Source organism: Sturnira hondurensis, unplaced genomic scaffold (genome assembly GCF_014824575.4).
Source record: "Sturnira hondurensis isolate 20B ecotype Veracruz unplaced genomic scaffold, ASM1482457v3 Scaffold0017394, whole genome shotgun sequence".
Taxonomy (NCBI): Eukaryota; Metazoa; Chordata; class Mammalia; order Chiroptera; family Phyllostomidae; genus Sturnira; species Sturnira hondurensis.
Window position 1 is genome coordinate 2,057,100 of NW_028090025.1, and position 19,483 is coordinate 2,076,582.

Sequence of the window (19,483 nt, forward strand, 5' to 3'; positions counted from 1 at the left end):
TTGAATCTACTAACAAAGTTTACAATTCCCCCTAATAAATTCTCCCTCCTTATTCTTGGACTAAAATATCAACCTATTATGAACTTCAAAATGTTGATCTAAATCACCTAAAGTATTCATATTCATGACTCAGCCCTTCTCTCCCAAGTATATACCATACATACATATATACATATATACATCTAGAAGTCTAGCTAGAACTTGACAGAGTAGCATTATTTATAATATCCCCAAACTTAATACTTAAAAACCCAAAGATCAGTAACAGTAGAATGGATTAATACATTCTGGTATACTCACAAAAACAAATATGTCCAACAATGAAACTAAATAAGCTACAACTCAGGCAATAATTATCATTAATTCCATTCCCTTTTCAGTTTAGGGATGCATATATCATAAAACTATACAGAAAGCATATGAAACAAATACCATAAAAGTAAAATAGTGGGTAGTGCAGTTGCTTACAATAGTTTATTTCTTGATACATATGCTTACCTTACTATAGTTGAAGTGTGCACTTGTATGCATTTTTCTCTGTAAGTGTTATAGTTCCCAGGTTTAAAAGATTAAAATTAAATTTAAAGAATTCATTAGAATCATTGCCCTTCTATAACCCACAAGCATTCTAGATCAAAGGTAATGACAGGAGGGATGTTTCAGGTGCTGTTTGATCGTGGTGTTACCCCTTTCTCTTCTTGTTCAGCCTCTGTTGTATCTTGTGATAGTTTATTAATAAGCTATTTTCTGTCTTGATAGCACCATGGCCACAGTAGGACAGTGTGGAAAGACAGACAGACAGACAGACAGAGACTGACTCTCAATAATGGAAGAAAATCCCTGAACCGCCCTCAGTTGGATCATGTTCTTAACAGTGGAAAATTCATCAGAGCAAACAGAATACCATTTGCTGATCAAGCTAAGCCAATCACAGCCCACTTCTGAAGTTTGATTTGGGTCTATTTTACCCAAACCATGTGGTTATCATATAATGGGGAAAACAGTGAAATAGATGGTGATTTATATATACTCATACACAAACATACATGCATACATACATACATACATAATTATGCACAACCTTACAGACACTGCTATGGAGGGATGAAGTATAAAGAGTACATTTCCACACAATAGTGAGAACATGAATATATTTTCTTTTGGTGTATATGTACTTTGCAGTGTCTTTATAAAAATAACATACCCTATTTCTAGTTTCTGAATGAATGTGACTTCTCCTCATGAACTACTTTTGTGTATGCATCTTACTGGTCTTGATTTTTAAGTCTCCTGTTATTTAACTATATGATCTTAATCAATTGTCAAGATCAATTCTGCTGCCTTGTCTAAGTGGATATAACTGAGACACCCAGCCTCCCTGTGTAGTTACCACCATTTCTAAATGTATCAAGAGAACCATGGGGAGATGAATAAATTGCAGCAATTCTAGGACTCAGATTCAGAACATGGAGAATCTATTACTTACAGTATTACTTTATTTGAAGTAAGGTGACTTACTGTATGTTTTAATAAATAAATGCTAAGTTTTTCAGTGTATATTTATAAACAGTACTTCCTATAATTATCAGTTCTTTCTGCCTGTTCTTTCATCTGTGTCTTATACAAGTTTATCTTTGTCTGAAGCTGACACTAGTTGATTAAATATTTTGCCTAAAGGCAACATGGCTCAGCTTAACCTCTCTCACCTAATCCAGCTCTCCTGTCCACAGACATGGGTCAAAACTGATCAGGGCCATGATGTTTTCTGTCCAATCCAAGAGAGTCTTCAGAATGCCTTGTTAAATCAAAATAAACTCCAGCATTTAGTGACACCAACAAGATGGTGGGATAAGGAGCCCCAGCCTTTGTTCTCCCACTGAAACACTAAGTTTATGAAAATATATGGGCCAAAAGCCATATGGTTTGTCCTTAAGTAAATGCCAAAAATCAAGTAAGTAGTTACAGTAGCACAGTCAAAAAAAGCTGAAAATAGCTGCATTTAAATAAGTAAGAAAAACCTTGGCATTCTACCCATGACCCCTCTGCCCCCCTAGTTGACCTAGCTCAGCATGATTGGAAGAGAACTGCCAACTAACACCTTCTCCCTCAATAGGAAAACAAAAAATGTGCATACAGTGTTCCAAGTTTTCGTGGCTGCCCCAGAGACTGGTTTCTGTAATCCTGACACAGAATGCTTATAGAAACAGCATACTCTGGATGTTTGGGGTCCACTGGACAAAAAAGTTGGCAACTTGCTGCAGAACTAGAGAACATGCAGCACCAAAAATAGACACTAGAGGGAGCAAGAGATCACAAACTCCTAAAACACAAAAAGGTAAACCTCTCTGATTAGAAAATTGCTCACTCAAGCCTAGAGAAGTTGCATCCCCAGAAAGACTTGAGAGGTTCTTAGCTTCTCTAGCTAAGCTGATTGTTGAAGGTTTCCCCTATATAAAACTGATCCATTAAGACTGGGAAAAGTAATTGTTTTTTTTTAAATGCCCAAGTCTCTACAAGAAAAAAAAAAAAACCTGCAAAGCATAGAGAGAAACAGAGAAACATGGCACAAACAAGGGAACACAATAAATCTTCAGAAACTGATCTTAAAGAAATGGAAATTTATGAAATACTTAACAAAGAATTTCAAAAACCAAAGCACACACGTTAAACTGGTTCAATGAGCTTAATGAGATAAAAAGGTGACAAAAAAATCAGCATAATTGTGAATGAACAAAATGAAAAAAAATCAACATTAAGATAGAAACTAAAAAACAGAACTAAACAGGAATTTTCGAGCTGAATAATACCATACCTGAATTGAAAACCTCACTAAAGAGAGTCAACATCAAACTTAATCAACAGAAGAAAGAATCAGCAAATTCAAAGGCGACCATTTGAAATTACTGAGTCAAGGAAACAACAAGAAAAAGAAAAATTGAAGTGAAGAAAACTTAAGGCATATAAAGAATACTAATAAAAGTATCTATATACTCATTATGGGAGTCCCAAAAGGAAGAGAAAAAAGAAAGGGACAAAGAGCATATTTCAAGAAATAATGGTTAAAAATTTCCCATATCTAAGGAAGAAAAATGAACACCCAAATTCAAGAAGCTCAATGGATTCCAACTAGGGTGAACTCAAATTGCTAAAATTTAAAAGCAGTGACTTGTCATTTATAAGAGTGCTCCCATGATATTATCAGGAGATTTCTCAGCAAAAATTTTATAGACCTAGCATAAAGGGTACAGAATGATATATTCAAAATATATTTTATATAAAATTTATATTTTAATATAAAATATAAAAGAAAAAAGCTGCCAACCAAGAATTATTATTGCCAACAAAACTTATCCAAGAATAAAGATGAAAAAGATTTTCTCATAAAAACAAAGACTGAGGGAGTTCCTTACCACTAGAGCTGCCTTATGAGAAGTGCTAAAATGAGTCCTTCAAATTGAACTTCAAAATCCTGGGGGGAAAAAAAGAAGGCATACAAAAATATAAAGGTCTCTGGTTATACTTAAACAGAATACAGGTCCAGGAAGCATAGAGTCCCAAACAAATTGGAGCCAAAGAGGACCACACCAAGACACATCATAATTAAATAACTCAAGTTTAAAGATAAGGAGAGAATCTTAAAGCCAGCAAGAGAAAACGAGACAGTTACCTATAGAGGAGTTCCCATGAAATTATCAGCTGATTTCTCAAAAGAAAACAGGCAAGAAGAACTAGAAAGAAATATTCCAAGTCATGAAAGGCAAGGACCTACATCCAAGATTACTCTACTCAGCTAAGTTATCATTTAGAATGAAAGGGAAGATAAAGTGCTTCCCAGCTAAGGTCAAATTAAAGTAGTTCATTATCACCCAACTCTTATTATATGAAATGTTAAAGGGATTTGCCTAAGAAAAAGATCAAAACTATGAAGAGTAAAATGGCAATAAACTCACAACTATCAACAATTGAACCTAAAAAAAAAAAAAACTAAGCAAACAACTAGAACAGGAACAAAATCCAGAAATGGAGATCACATGAAGGGTTATCAGTTGGGAGGGGTCAGGGAGAGAATAGGGGAAAAGGTACAGATAATAAGAAGCATAAATGGCAGGTACAAAACAGACGGGGGGATGAAAATATTATAGAAAATGAAGAAGCCAAAGAACTTATATGATGACCCATGGACATGAACTAAGGGGGAAAGGGGAAATTAGAAGGAGTGGGGGGGGGGAAGGTGTGAAAAAAATGGACAATTGTAATAGCATAATCAATAAAATATACTTTAAAAATCTAAAACAACAATAATAATGATAACAGGGTAGATTCACCTGTAATATGTAACAATTATAAATTTACATGCAGCTAACATATGAGCACCCAAATATATGAAGCAAACATTGATAGAATTCATGGGAGAAACAGAACACAAAAAGAGAAGATCTCAATATTTCATGTGATAGTTAATTTTATATATCAATTGGAGTCAACCATGGGATTTCCAGATTAAACATTCCTTCTAGATGTGTCTGTGAAGGTGTTCCTGGATAAGAGTCATCTGAATCATGTACACAATTAAAAAGATTGCCCTCCTAATGTGGCAAATCAGTGTCCAATCCATTAAGGTCCTTAATAGAAAAAAGGGGGTGGGGGGAAAGAGAACAAATCTGTCCCTTTATTTCTTGTCTCACTCTTTAGCTGAGACACCTATCTCATCATCTCCAGCACTTAATCTGGGATTTGAATTATAAGCTCCCCTGGTCCTCAAGCTTTCAAATTCAGACAGAATTACTTCACCTGGCTTTCCTGGGACTTCTCAGCCTTGATAAATATATGAGCCAATTCCTGATTTCAAAAATCTCTTTTTGTATCCTATTGGGTCTGTTTCTCTCAATAGCCATAATGAATACACTCTATTGTCAATAATGAATAGAATAACCAGACAAAAGATCAATGATAAATCAGAGGACACAAAAACCTATAGACAAATTAATCACAGCTATATATGGAACATTTCATGAAACAAAAGCAGAGCACACATCTCTGTCAAGTGTACATGGAACATTCTCCAATATAGATAACATATTAGGACATCTTAAGCCAGAAAACAAGTCTTACATACTTAAAAAAATTGAAATTGTACCAAGTATTATTTTCTGACCCAAAGAAATGAAACGAGAAACCAATGGCAAAAGAATAACTAGAATATTCATAAATATGTGGAAATCAAAAAACACATTCCTGAACAACTAATGGATCAAAGTAGATATTTAAAGAAAATTAGAAAATATCATATACAAATGAAATTGAAAATACAACATAGCTAAATGTATGCATGCAGTAAAATAACATCCAGAGAGAAGTTTGTAGCAATAAATACCTACATTCAAAAAGGAAGATTTAAAATCAGCAACTTAACTTTATGCATTAAGGAACTAGAAAAATAACCCAAATATTTAGCAGAAGGAAAGAAATTTAAAAATTACAGCAAAAATATTGAGTAAATGAAATAGATAATATAAAAAATAAAGATAAAAATCATTAAAACCAAAAGTTGGGCCCTGGCTGGTGTGGCTCAGTGGATTGAGTGCCAGCAAGCCTGTGAACCAAAGGGTCATGGGTTGGATTCCCTGTCAGGACACATGCCTGGGTTGTGGGCCAGGTCCCCAGTTAGGGAGTGCATGAGAGGCAACCACACATTGATGTTTTTCTCTCTCTCTTTCTCCCTCCCCTTCCCCGCTCTAAAAATAAATAAATAAAATCTAAAAAAAAAAAAGAAAACCAAGAGCTGGGTTGAAAAGGTTCACAAAATCGATAAGCCTTTAGCTAGATTAAGAGAGGAAAAAAGACGAGTTAAATAAATCAGAAATAAAACAGGAGTTATTAAAATGATGCCACTGAGATAAACAAAACAAAGATTATGAGAGACAACATGAACAATGATATGCTAACAAAGGGGATAGCCTAGAAGAAAAGAGTAAATTCCTAAAATATACAATTCAACTATACTAAATCATGAAAAAATAAAAACTTCTGAAATATCAATGTTGGGACTTCCAGTCAAGATGGAGTCATATGTAGATGCACTTTGCCTCCTCAGGCAACCATAGAAAGAATTACAACCAGATCTCCAAACTAGTAATACCCAGAACTGGCATAAAATCGAGCTGTATGGAAATCCAACACCCAAGGATTTAAAGAAGCCACACTCATCCAGACAGGTAGAAGTGTCACAGTCGTGGAGATGGGCATAGCGGCAGAGAGGCAGCAGGGGCAGCAGTGGTGGAACAGAAGGACAGGAAGGACACCTTGCAAGAAAGCAATCCCAGCACCAGGCCAGACTGCAATGACCAGGGATCCAGCACTGGGAAGATAGATCCCCATTACCTCTGGTTGTAAAAACCAGTAGGGGTTGGAGTAACAGAAGAGACTGTGAGATTTTTGCCACTTAAAGGGCCAGCACAGTCTTAGAACATTCACAAACCCACCCATTCTAGGATTCACAATTGGGGCAGTAGCCAGAGGGTGCCAGTCATACCCAGGAAGGCCATGAAGTGACTGGAAACAGGGAGAGTGCTGGGAAGACCACCAGAAGCCAGGAAATGGCACTGTCCTCTGTTGGAGCCCTTCCCACACAGCCACAACTCAGTAAAGCAGGTTGTCCTGCCCAGCAATTACCTAGGGCTCTGCCCCATACAATTTACAAGTGCCTTTTCTACATAGGCCATGCTACCAAGCTAGGAAGTAAAACCAGCTCTTTGAAAATACAAAAACAAACACAGGGAGGCTGATAAAATTGAGGAGACAAATAAAATGGCCCAAATGAAAGAACAGAACAAAACCCTGGAAAAAGAACTAAGTGAAATGGAGATACCAACCTATCAGATGCAAAGTTCAAAACACTGGTTATCAGGATACTCAAAGAACTCCTTCAGTACAGCAAAAAAATGAAAGGAAGAAATGAAGATCAAGGTAAGTGAAATAAATAATAATCCACGGGAAACCAATAGAGAATGGAAGGAAGCTGGTATTTAAAACCAACAATTTGGAACATAAGGGAGGGTTAAACATTCAACCAAAACAAAAAGAAGAAGCAAGCATTTTAAAAACCCAGTTTAGGCTGAGGAACCTCTGGGACATCTCCAAACATGCCAACATCTGAATCAAGGGATGCCAGAACAAGAAAAGAAAGAGTAAGAAATCAAAACCTTTTTTGAAAAAATAATAAAAGAAAACGTCCCTAATTTGGCAAAGGAAATAGACATATAAGCAAGAGAGTCCCAAACAAGTTGGAGCCAAGGAGGAGCACTTCAATACTCATCATAATTAAATGCCAAAGATTAAAGATAAAGAGAGAATCTTAAAAGCAGCAAGGTGGAAAGCAGAGAGTTACCTACAAAGAAGTTCCCATAAGACTATCAGCAGATTTTTCAAAAGAAACTTTGCAGGCAAGAAGGAACTAGCAAGAAGTATTCAAAGTGGTGAAAAGCAAAGACCTACAACCTAGATTACTTTATTCAGCAAAGCTATCATTTAGAATGGAAGGGCAGATAAAGTGCTTTCCAGATAAGGAAAAGCTAAAGGAGTTCATCACCACCAAGCTATTATTACAGGAAATGTTAAAGGGACTTATTTAAGAAAAAAGAAGATCAAAACCATGAACTTAAAAAGGCAATAAACTCACAACTATTAACAACTAAATCTAAAACAAAACAAAACAAACAAACAAAAAACACCCCAAACCAAAAAAACCTAAGCAAACAACCAGGACAAGAACAGAATCATAGATATAGAGAATATTTGGAGGGTTATCAGCTGGGAAGGGGAAGGGAGAGAGTGGGGAAATGGTGCAGGGATTAACAAGAATAATTGATAGGAACAAAATAGACAGGGGGAAATTAAAAATAATATAGGAAATGGAGAAGCCAAAGAATTTACATGCATGACCCATGGACATGAACTATGGCAGGGGGGATTGCTGGAGGGAGGGAAGGTACTGGGTAGAGGGGGGCAAAAGTTCAAAAACTGGGGCAATTGTAATAGCATAATCAATACAATATACTTAATAAAAATAAAAACTCTTATCATATTTATACCTAGTAATAAGACTGAATTAGCAATCAAAAACATTCCAACATAAAAATGCCCAGGACCAGATGGCTTCACTGTTGAATTTTATCAAACATTTTTAGAACTAATGCTAATCCTCAAATTCTCCTGAACAGCTGAAGAAAAAGGAAAACTGCCAATCTCATTTTATACCATTATTACCCTGATATCAAGCCAAAAATACTACAAGAAAACTTGTGATAAATACTGATTCAAAAATCCTTAACAAAATACTACAAAACTGAATTCAATAGCACATTAAAAGCATTATACACTGTCACCAAGAGGGATTTGCCCCTGAGCTAAAAGGGTTTTCAACATATGAAAGTCAATTAATTTATACATTACACTAACAGAAGGAACACTAATATTCACATGACTATCTCCATTGACACAGAAAAAGCATATGACAATATTTAACACACTTTTGTGATTTAAAAAAAAACATTAAATAAACTAGAAGTAAAAAAAAAATTACCTCAACATAATAAAGGCCATACTGGACGCCACAGCTAACATTATGCTCAATGTTGAAAAACTGAAAGCTTTGCCTCTAAGATAAGGAATAAATCAAGGATGTCAATTATTACTACTTCTATAAACATTGTACTGAAAGCTTTAGCCAGAGCAACAAGTTAAGGCATTGAAAGAAAAAAGAAAATCAAAGACATCCAAATTGGAAAGGAAGAAGTAATATCATGTCTTTTATAATTAGAAAACCCTAAATATTCCACAAAACCTGTTAAAATAGTTGTGTTTAGTATACACTATGAATGAACAATCTTAAAATGAAATTAAGAAAATAATCTCATTTATAATAGCATCAAAAATAATAAAATACTTAGGAATAAACTTAACCAAAGAAGCAAAATACCTGTATACTAAAAATTACAAAATATTGTTGACAGAAATTAAAAAGATTCAAATAAATGGAAACATCCTCTGTTGGTGGATTAAAAGGTAATATTAAATACCCATATTACCCAATGTGATCTACAGATTCCATGCAATCTATTAAAATCAAGATGGCTTTTTTTTTCAAAAATAGAGACTAACCTGAATTCACTTAAAGGAGCTAAATTTTTGTTTTAATTTCCACACCTATGTTAAGATTTAGTTCAAGACTCTGATTTGTTTTTCCTTTTTGAACTCATTCTCTTTGATGAAGAGAGTGGGGTCCAAAATCATGATGAATGCATCCACTTTTATATCATCCTTACTTTTTATATCATCCATTCTAAACAGAAGTTGATCACTGCCTTGCTTTTCTTACTATAAACACACAAAAAATAATCCAGTTTGTTTTTAGCACTTTTTCATACCTGCACTCATATTAGGATTTTGTTATGACATCCTTATTAAGGGTTCACATTACTCTTTTTTTTTTTACTTAAGTTGTTGGACACTTGGCCAAATCTCCACCTTGCACACATACTATGGCTAAATGTCATCACACAAGTGGCTCTGGAGAGTGGCATGACCTTTCTATGTGATGTCCTCTTAATAATATGTAACTGCAGAGTCATATTTTGCTTCTAATTTATTCCTCTTAATAATATGTAACTGCAAAGTCATTATTTTGCTTCTAATTTATTCCATTTATGTCATATCAGATTTTACAATTTCTGTCCACTGGGAAATAATTACATTTACCCCTAACATTTCAAAATCTACTCTCACATGAGCTACTCAGGCATGGAAACCACAGCTGAAATTTACAGAGCCTCTGCTCAGTGATAAGCACATACAGACATTTGCATCTCATTTAATCCCACATTAAACAAATAAGAAAGGCACTGTGCTCACCCCATTTCACAGATGAGTCCTAGAAAGTTTTTTTCATATGTACGTAGTCCCAGAGAAGTAAACAGAATTGGAATACCAACCATTGCTTGTCCACCTCAAGCTCATTATCTCATTGACCAGTTATACTACATTGCAATTTTCCATACCAATGATTCTTTTATCCATCTATGTTAGGAGAACTCAGTTTATTATCTTTTTGTTGAATTCTTATGAATCTGTTGCTTTAGCAAACCCCTTCCTGAGAAATAACATGTCTTAGGTTTCTTTCTATACACTGAAAATGAAAATAGTAAGCTAAAACCTGTGTGTGCATATACTTCTCAGTATTCTGTTCTATTAAACTTCCTTATTTCTTATGCCAAAGTTCTTTTGTCTTGCTCTCACATTTAGTTTTAAATCACTGAAATAAATGTAAAGTTAATGACTTGCTATTCCAAATCATAAAGATAAAAGGCATATTAATAGACTTTTTGAAAGAAGATTTAGGAGTTCATGAAGCGATTTCTACCCAGGGACTACCAACCACATATTACTGAGCTGCTTATAACCAAGAATCTAAATTAGAAAGAAAATGAGTAAGCCTGTATAAGACTTTATCATTCTTAAAGGAATTATTTAATATTTTAAATGGGCTCATTAAAGGCATACAGCTCTAGTGATTTTGTAAGGATTTACCTAATTTATTTTACTTATATTATTTAATACTAATTAATATAAAATATAAACCAATAAATAATATAAAATTAATATATTATGGTAATTACTTTTGGGTAAATGAGAAGCATCAAAAGTTAAGAAATAAATATAAGATATCAACCCTTTGAATAAAGTATGGGCTCTACCTTCATTTTTCCTTCTTAAAATTCACTAAATCTACAACTTATTTTATGTCCAGTTTATTTACCAAAGTCAGTCACCACATAAAGTGCACTGGAATTCATCTTCAGATCTCATTGTTTCTCAGTATCAGGTTCAGCAAATACTTTCTATAAAGGGCGAGACAGTAAATATTTTAAGTGACCATGGCCATAGGATGTACATAGGGCACACATTCTTTGCTTTGTTTTGCTTTTGCTTTGCTTTTAGTATCCTTTAAAAATGTGAACAGCATTGCCCTGATTGGCATGGCTCAGTGGGTTGAGCATCGTCCTACAGATGGAAAGATCACTGGTTCCATTACCCATCAGGACACTTGCCTGGGTTGTGGGCCAGGTCCTGGGTTGAGTGAGTGCAAGAGGCAGCCAATGGATGTCTCTCAGACATCGATGTCTCTCTCTTTCTTTTTCTCTCCCTTCTCCTCTCCCTAGAATAAATAAATAAACAAAATCTTTAATGCCCTTACTGGTGTGACTCAGTTGGACATTGTCCACAAAGCAGAAGGTCGTGGGTTCAATTTCCAGTCAGGGTATATGCCTGAATTGTGGGGTCAGTCCCTGGTCAGGGCACACACAAGAGGCTTCTCTCCCACATTAACATTTCTCTGCCTTTCTTTCTCCCTTCCTTCCTCTTTCTCTAAAAATAAAGTAATAAAATATTTTAAAAAAATTTTTAAATGTGAACAACATGTTTAGGTTACAGCAGTACACACACAGGCTCAGGCTATATTTGGCCCTTGGGCTATGGTTTGTTGCCCCAGCTGTAATGTTTTTCTATGTCACTTGTTGAAAAAACACATTTTTTTCTCTTAAAAAGAAAGAACCTGGGTTTTTGCTTAGTGATAAGAGAGAGCATAGGATTTATAATCAGACCTGTATGCAAATCCGATCTATCCTAAACTATCAGTATAACTTTGAATAAATTATTCAGTCTCTCTGGGTTTTCTTTACCTTATCTGTAAATTGAACTGGGGATTTTCATGGAGGGAGAAGAAGATAGAGGAGTCAACAGAGTAGAATCTGGGGTGACAGGAAAGAGAAGAGATTTATTTTTTTTTAATGTAGATGCAGAGAAGAAAGATCCATTTGATTATGTGGACCCTGAGAAAGAAGATACCTACTGAGAAGGGCTCCTAGTGGCTAACTGGGCTCAAATTTAAAAATGGCAAATGTGCTTTGGGAGAAGCCTGCAGTGAACTCCCTGCATGCACTGTGCTCCTGCCATCTGAGCCAGCCCTTATAAAGGAGTTGCTGTAACTGTATTTCAACCAAAAGGACTGAAATCAATTGAAGCTATATCTCCATTAGCATCTTCAGTGACCAATCAGAGTGGCTCCTTTCTAACTAAGCAGGCAGGACAGTGCCTTTTGGAGCAATAAACCTTGGAGGATTTGGAATCCTCATTTGCATGATGAGGGACCAATCATGTACCAAAAGTGGGGCCTTCTCTCTCTATAAGTCAGCTGTCCTGCCACTCAGGGAGCACACTTGCCCTTTCCACTGAAGACTGGGTATCCCCAGCAGCAGCTGAAACCCCAGAGATAAAACACCAAAGACACCTTGGTGGACCACAGTGGAGAAGAGCAGATAAAGAGAAGGGCAAAGCACAGGAGACATGCTCAGCAGAGCTGTCTAGCCAGAAAGGGCCTCACCTCAGGGCCACCTCATAGCCTTGCTGTTCCACAGCTGTGCTGTTTTATAATTGAGCTGTAACACTCTTGAGCTCTCCACAGGCACTGATCTCACAGCCATGCTGTATCACAGTTGAGTTGTTTACAGAGTAAAGTTTTCTTCTTCACTGCACCCCAAATTGGGAATTCCCAACAGTGTTAAACTGACACTGACAATCATCAGTTGGCAATGTGAAACCTGAGGAAGAATTTGTCTGCCGAGATGGATTCCTCTGGTCAAACAAGGGCCCAAATTTATGAATAATAAGTGGCCACTTGCTGATGGGCTCCTCATGTACTCTGGGTATTGGGAAGAACCTCAGACTAAACTGGGCTTCCCTCACTATGCCCCCTTATTTACACAACCACTGTAGAGAAGACCTGGCTTTGCCTTTCTACCAATGGACTGGGAACTGCCCTATCTAATCAGAAATGCACAAATTGTATCTTCATTTGCATCTATACTGACAAATCAGAACTGCACAATTTGGCAACCTCATTCCATAAAATTGGGAACTTAGGCAGGAACTTTGTAAAAAAATTGCCTCCCCTTGTCTCAGTGGAACCTGTAAGTTGCTACCTGAATCTGTCTCCCAGGCTGCATCTCCTTTCACTCAAGCCAATGCTTTTTATCCTTTATCACACTCTAAAGTTACTTTTGGCCCTGGCTGGTGTAGCTCAGTGGATTAAGCACGGGCCTGTGAACCAGATGATCACGGTTTGATTCTCAGTCAGGGCACATGCCTGGGTTGCACGCCAGTTCCTGGCAGGGGATGCATGATAAACAACCATACATTGATGTTTCTCTTCCTCCCTCCTTCCCTTCCCCTCTAAAGACAAATAAATAAAATATTAAAAAAATAAAGTTCCTTTTGGTTTACAAAAGTGAGATGAACGCTCCATGTGAACACAACTGTAGGGATCTGTGGAGCGAGGCTCCCTGAAGAACATATTTCAGGCCTCTAAGGCAGCTTGCCTTTTGACTGTGAAATGCTTATATCCATTCATCTAACATAAAACCCATCTAGACACTTATACAGAGATGAACAAGGTAGTAGAAATTACAGCAGAGGAGAAAGTTAGATATTCAAACACAGTAAGCAGATCCAGAGAGACATCTATGGGGCACAGATGCTCGAGAAGAGATGATCTGCATTTGACTCTAGCTGAGCAAGGGAAGAAGCACATCCCCAGCCCACAGGACTCCAGTGTAAGAAAGGCTATGTTCCAGTGGAGAACTCCAAGCAATGACAGAACTCCAAGCTGTCCAAGGCAGAAGATGTAGGTCAGAATAGGTGAGAGGAGGCTGGAGGGTGGGGTCAAGAAGGACAATGTAGGACGCATAGAGGAGCATACACTGTATGCTACGGGTAACAGAAAATCATTTAACTTTTTGCCACAGAGGTCTCAGGGCCAAATTTGCATTTAAGATAAATCACTCTGACAACTATAAGACTGGATGTGAGAAGACTAGAGCAGGAAGATGAATTAGAAACTGATCCCTTATCCCTGGCAGGAGTTGATAAAGAGTTGACCGAGGGCAGTTGCAAAAGAGTTCACCAAGGGCAGTTACCAAGGGCAGTTATAAGTCACAAAAGGTCAGGGAAAAAAGGGTAATCTCAGCAATATTTATAAAATAAATTGTAAAGGCTTTATGGAAAAGTAGGGGAGGGGAAAGGAAGAGCAAATAAATGAGAAGACTGTGGCTGGTTCTTCTACTACTGGGGCAAGTAAGAAAAAAGGAAACACGCGAGTAACAGAGGCAGGCCATGAGACAGTAAGAGATCGTGAATTCCAGTTTGGATATGAGAAATCAGACTTGGTATGGAACACACAGGTAATGTGTCCTGCAGGCAAATACAGGTCGAAAACAAAAAGAAGTCAGGCCCAGAGATGCAGATCTGGACCTCAGCGGCAGGCATGCAGAGAACAAAGGAGAAACTGAGTGCAATATGGAAAGCAGGAGAAGCAGAAGCCAAAGGAGAGAGCATGGAAGAACCAATCTGAAGACATGAACAAGAGTAGCAAAGCCAGAGAAGGAAACATAAAGGAACCAGGAGGAGCTAAGGGGTAAGACATCAGCTATCAAATGCTGTTTAGTGAGAATAGAGGAGTGAGAAAACAAGTTCAGCAGCATCCTCTAAATAGAAGCTGGATTATAAAGCCTGAAGAATGAACTTGAATGATGTACGGTGAATGTAAGCACTCTACTCCTAGCTTCTTTCATATCTGCAGAAATAAACACAATGCAGATAATATAAAACCAGATCATTTAAAATAATTCTTTTAACACAGTTGCATACAAAGTATTGTAATTCTACCTGAAATAGGAAATAAATTAGTTGATATAATTTCACTACTTAAAGTTTATAATCTATCTATATAATACCATTTTGTCTGTGTATGCTTTTAGTTACAGTTAGATAATGTGAATCTAACTCTCCTTAGAACCAATAACCTGGTTAATTGTCAATTCTCCCTAGTTATTATAATCAAGCATGAGAATAACCAAGTAAGAAAATCTTTGCAGATTCCTAGATAAGGTAGGAAAGAGAGGTGATTTTCTCTGGGTGGAGGAGACGAAACATAAATTCTTGAATAATCATTAACACTGTGGTTCTCAAATGTAGTATTTAGGAAAATCACTCAGGGCTAGTTGATAGAGACTCCTATGTCCCACTTCAGACCCTGATTCTGTAGATCTGGGGTAGGCTGAGGAAACCCACTCATATGGGCACCTCTGGGAAATATAGAGTTAGAAGCCCAGGGAGCACACTGCCCTAGTCCTTACAGGTGTGCAATCTTCTTTTCTAAGTCTGTGAACTTGAGTGATTGCATATTCTCAGATAATGTCACTACAGAACTGTTAATAAATTTCCATCATTTTATCATCTAAAAATGACTGGCACATTCACTTTAAAAAGATCTGTGCTTAAAAAAGGTCAATTGAACATAAATGCTTGCTTTAAATTAACTCCTTAGTTCAATATATTCTAAAAGCATTGACTAAATCCTTACTGAGGGCCGCATGCTGAGCAGGTGACTGGGATATGAAAGTGAAAACAGACTCAGGATGATAAACATACAATGTGATAATCACCCATCTTTAGAGGAGCATCAGAAAAGTATAGAATTTTGCCTGGGGGCATCAATACAAGGGACAAGAAACATTTCAGTTATCTGAAATGGGAAATGTGGAATTAATGACCATGCCCACCTGCTTCCTTCCAGGGGCAGTTGTGAATGTTAAGGGAGATTAAGGGGGAGCTTATGTAGAAAAGCAACTTATGAAATGGTCAGGTGTAGTTACTATGAGTCTCTCAGTCTCTAAAGGCAAAGACACTTTACTTCTGGAAACTGCTTCCTCACCTCAACATATTCCTGGCAAAAATTATCTTTTTTATGCCTGAATTTTTAAAAACATTTTTAAAAAATTTTTACCCACATGGGTAAACTGTATGCATTTTAACTTTCCTGTTCTCTTGATATGCTCGCTTTTTACTTTCTGGAATTCCTACAGAACAATGCATTAGTAAAGAAAGAATAGAACAAAGGCATGTCCAAGAGAAGGGCTGGGGGAAGGAGAACCCCAAGGGATAGGGATGAAAGGCGAGAGAGGGTCACTGATGTAAAAACACACCATCTACAACAGGATTCACCTGTATGCCTTTCTCTCAAGAAAGTAACCAAACCCCCTAACTTCCCACACATCTGACACAGGACACCCCCTAACTTCCCACACATCTGACATTTCCTGTTCACAGGAAAAAGCTATGAATTTGAAGAAAAAAAAGGCCTAAGTCCTCTAGGCCTTATTTTCTTCATTTGTAGTACTGGGAACTGGAGCAGGTAACTGTATAAATTTCTTTTCACCCTGATGTTTTCTCATTCTATGAACATGTGCTGTCATTAGCCCAGATTTGCCCTGGCAACAAGGTCCCAAAAAGGCAGATATATTGAGCTGAACATTTGAAGTGCTCAGCTAATCCACCACAGTCTCAAGTTTAAAGAAGTATCATTTTCAAATGTCCCAGTTCCAATGCAATGTCTTTTCTCACTTATGCAAATATTTGAATACATTTACGAATCTGCAAGTTACAGAGATAAAGATACACACACATACTATGTGCATTATATGTATTATGCTTTTACTCAATAAATTTTATTTTCTGATTTATTAAGGAGTAGAAAATGTTTTTGTTTTTATTTCATTCCTCCAAGAAGCTCTGTGCTCTGCAGTGGGCTCATATTTAGTGTACATTCTCCTTTATCTTCAGGAATACTGACTTACCCACAGATCACATTAACGCACAGCCTGCCACAGTAGCTACTGGAACTTGTGTCTTTGAGAATCAAGGATTCTCAAAGCAGAGGGGGAAAAATCTTTAAAGTATTAATTGCATGAGCAAAATAAAATGCTTCCGCTATTTTAGTGTAAATGGAACAAATCATTTTACCTCCCCTATTCCTACAGGATACCAACACATTCATGCCCTCTGGATGAAATTTTATTGATTAACCTTATTTTTCCTTTAGTGAATAAACATCATATTCTGGATGATTTTATACCAACTAATACATCTCTGGGTTATATTAATACTGTGTTCTAAGCAATGCCACATATTCTGGTTTACAAAAAGTCCACTACATATACATTTCATATGTTCACATAGTTGATCATGTGTGATAAGGAACCACATGTGTTAATGTTAAGTATATGCCATATATGCATGTATAATTTTAATAAACTAAACAACTTCACACAGACAGACACTTTTTAGAGAACTCTTAACCCACAATGGTAAATTAGCTTCAAAGTCTGTAACAAACAAGAGCAAAGTTTATTTCAGCAGCTCTCCTATAGCTGACGGTCCAGGCAGGTGGTTGCCCCTCCGTCGTTTGGCTCTGATTTCAGGAGTTCATGCCTAACTTTAGGGTCTCCTATTCTTTCTCTTGATTATAAGTGAAAATCACTAAGAGATGTATGGTAGACTGTAGGGGCTTCATAAATACCCCCTAGCCCATGGCAAACATGTGCAAACATTTTAACCTTCACCTAAGCCGAGATTCTTCCAGTCATTTTATGAGATCCTCAAAGAAAGCCACAACTCGAAGAGGATGAGAGCTTTCAGGAGCTTCTGCGCTTGGGAGGATAAAGACGCCTTCCCAGCCTGCCTTCTGCTCACTGTCTCCTCTGGCCGATTCAGAGTAGCTAAGTTTTACTTGACCCTGTTCAGCAAAACACAGTCCTTCCTTCTCCAATGGCTAAATAATTCTTCCAAGTGGCAAAATTGTGTGTTAAATTGATTAACACACAATTTAAATGTATTTGGCTCATTCTTCCAAAACAGAGATCTGAGCCACGAGTCAGTGACAGCAGCTTTTCAATAAATGATAGAAACGCTAAGAGAATTTGATGAAAATCATCTCCATTACCTTTCAGGGGCATAAAGGGTACCAATTAAACCCATCATTTCCACCGACCTAGTTGGTTTTACCCAGCAAGGGAATAGGGGGTGGGGGCCGGGAGAAGTAAGAGCCTTGAATGATGAGCCACGGGTGGATACCAAGCCTCTGATTTGGTCCAACACATAGTCGCCTGCCTCCAAGACAATGGGGCTGACATTGTCCGGCGGGGGTCGCGGTCAGGGGTCAGTAGATCTATAGAAAAGCAACAGCCAGGGAACCCTCCTCCGCCCCTACATCTTTGTTCTCTGAAGTAGTCGCTCTTTTTCATGCCCAGAGAAAAAGGAAAAGAGGACGATCCCCCACGTCGCCCCCACAGTGGTTTATAGGTGACCACCGCGCTTCGCCCATCTCCCTTAGCAACGAGAGGCTTCCACGTCCCTCTAAACTGCCAGTTTCGCCTCCTCAACTGGGCTAGGTCCAGAGTTCAGACGGTTTCTGCTCTCAGCTCGCGTTCACACACCTCCCCGAGTCCCTTTCCCGGAAAGGGACCGCCTGCCTCCTCTCCACGCCCCACTCCAGGCTGAGACTAGGGCTGGGTACCCAGAGACGCAGGTGCGAGCACCCCGCATCCTCCCGGAGTAGTCAGCGCCGCGGGGTAGGAGAGCACTGCGCCCCGCGGTTCTCAGACCCGGAGGCGAGGCTGCTCCGCCAACTGCCCCGCGCTGGGGACCGCGCACGGCGCCCCCCTTGGCCCCTACCTGCTGGAGAAGGGTTGGAGGGAGCCGGGAGCTGCGGGCTGTGCGGGATCCTTTCCTGATGCGTCCGAGGAGGGGCTGTGGCTAAGCCTGTGCTCGGTGCGCTGTGCCGCAGACCCTTTGCGCCCGGAATGCTCAGAGCGGCCTCGGTGAGCGCAGCACGGCCCGCGGGGGGCTGATGATGACTGCCGTTCGCCACCCGGTGGGCTGTGCTCGCTTGTCGGTAGGAGTGCGTGGTGTGAGGACACACTCGCCCCTCCCCGCGCGCCCCGCCGGCCACGGGGCTGAACTGCTCCAGCTCCCAGGGGCGCCTGTGGTCGTGTCTCACTCTCCTTCCTCGGCCAGGATACGGAGCTCGCCTCCGTCACTCCCGCCACGGTGGCCCCTCCAGGTCCCCTGCCTCCCTCCCTCCCACGCTTTCATGCGTTGTTTGAAACCGCGCCTGTGTCTCCAATTCTAGCGTCTTCGATCCTCCCTCTTTGGGTTCTCCCGCCTCTCGCTTTGCTACGATTCAAAGAATAGGGCTCACTCTTCAAACTTTTTCGTCCCGACTTCTGCAAGAAGCGAGAGAGTGGGAGGAGAAGAGAGTGTCCCAGACATGAGTCCTCTGCCCAGCGGCCGGGGAACTGTGACCTGGAGCCGGCACCCCCCTTGGACACCCATCCCCCTTGGACCACCGGACCAGAACAAAGGCCATGGCGGGGACTATGGCAGATGAGTGACCCTTTTTAAAGATACAGAGACCATAATACTTCTTCCCCCTCTGGTGTTTGAAAGCCTCCGAGATTCTCCTGAAATCTCCAAATGTGAACTTCAGCTTAGGACAAGACGAATAAGGATAAAGAAAAACTTGTGCACTTTAGAG

The 19,483-nt window shown here is 38.8% G+C and overlaps 1 protein-coding gene across 1 annotated transcript in view; it reads right to left on the bottom strand.

Moving 5' to 3' along the window:
- MYO16 (myosin XVI) overlaps positions 1–19,026 on the bottom strand; it is a 360,482-nt gene extending 341,456 nt beyond the window's left edge. Inside the window, exon 1 of the mRNA XM_037067733.1 lies at positions 18,622–19,026. The gene's annotated coding sequence lies outside the window, so the exon portion shown is untranslated. The remainder of the gene's footprint in view (positions 1–18,621) is intronic.
- Between the last annotated feature and the right edge of the window lie 457 nt (positions 19,027–19,483).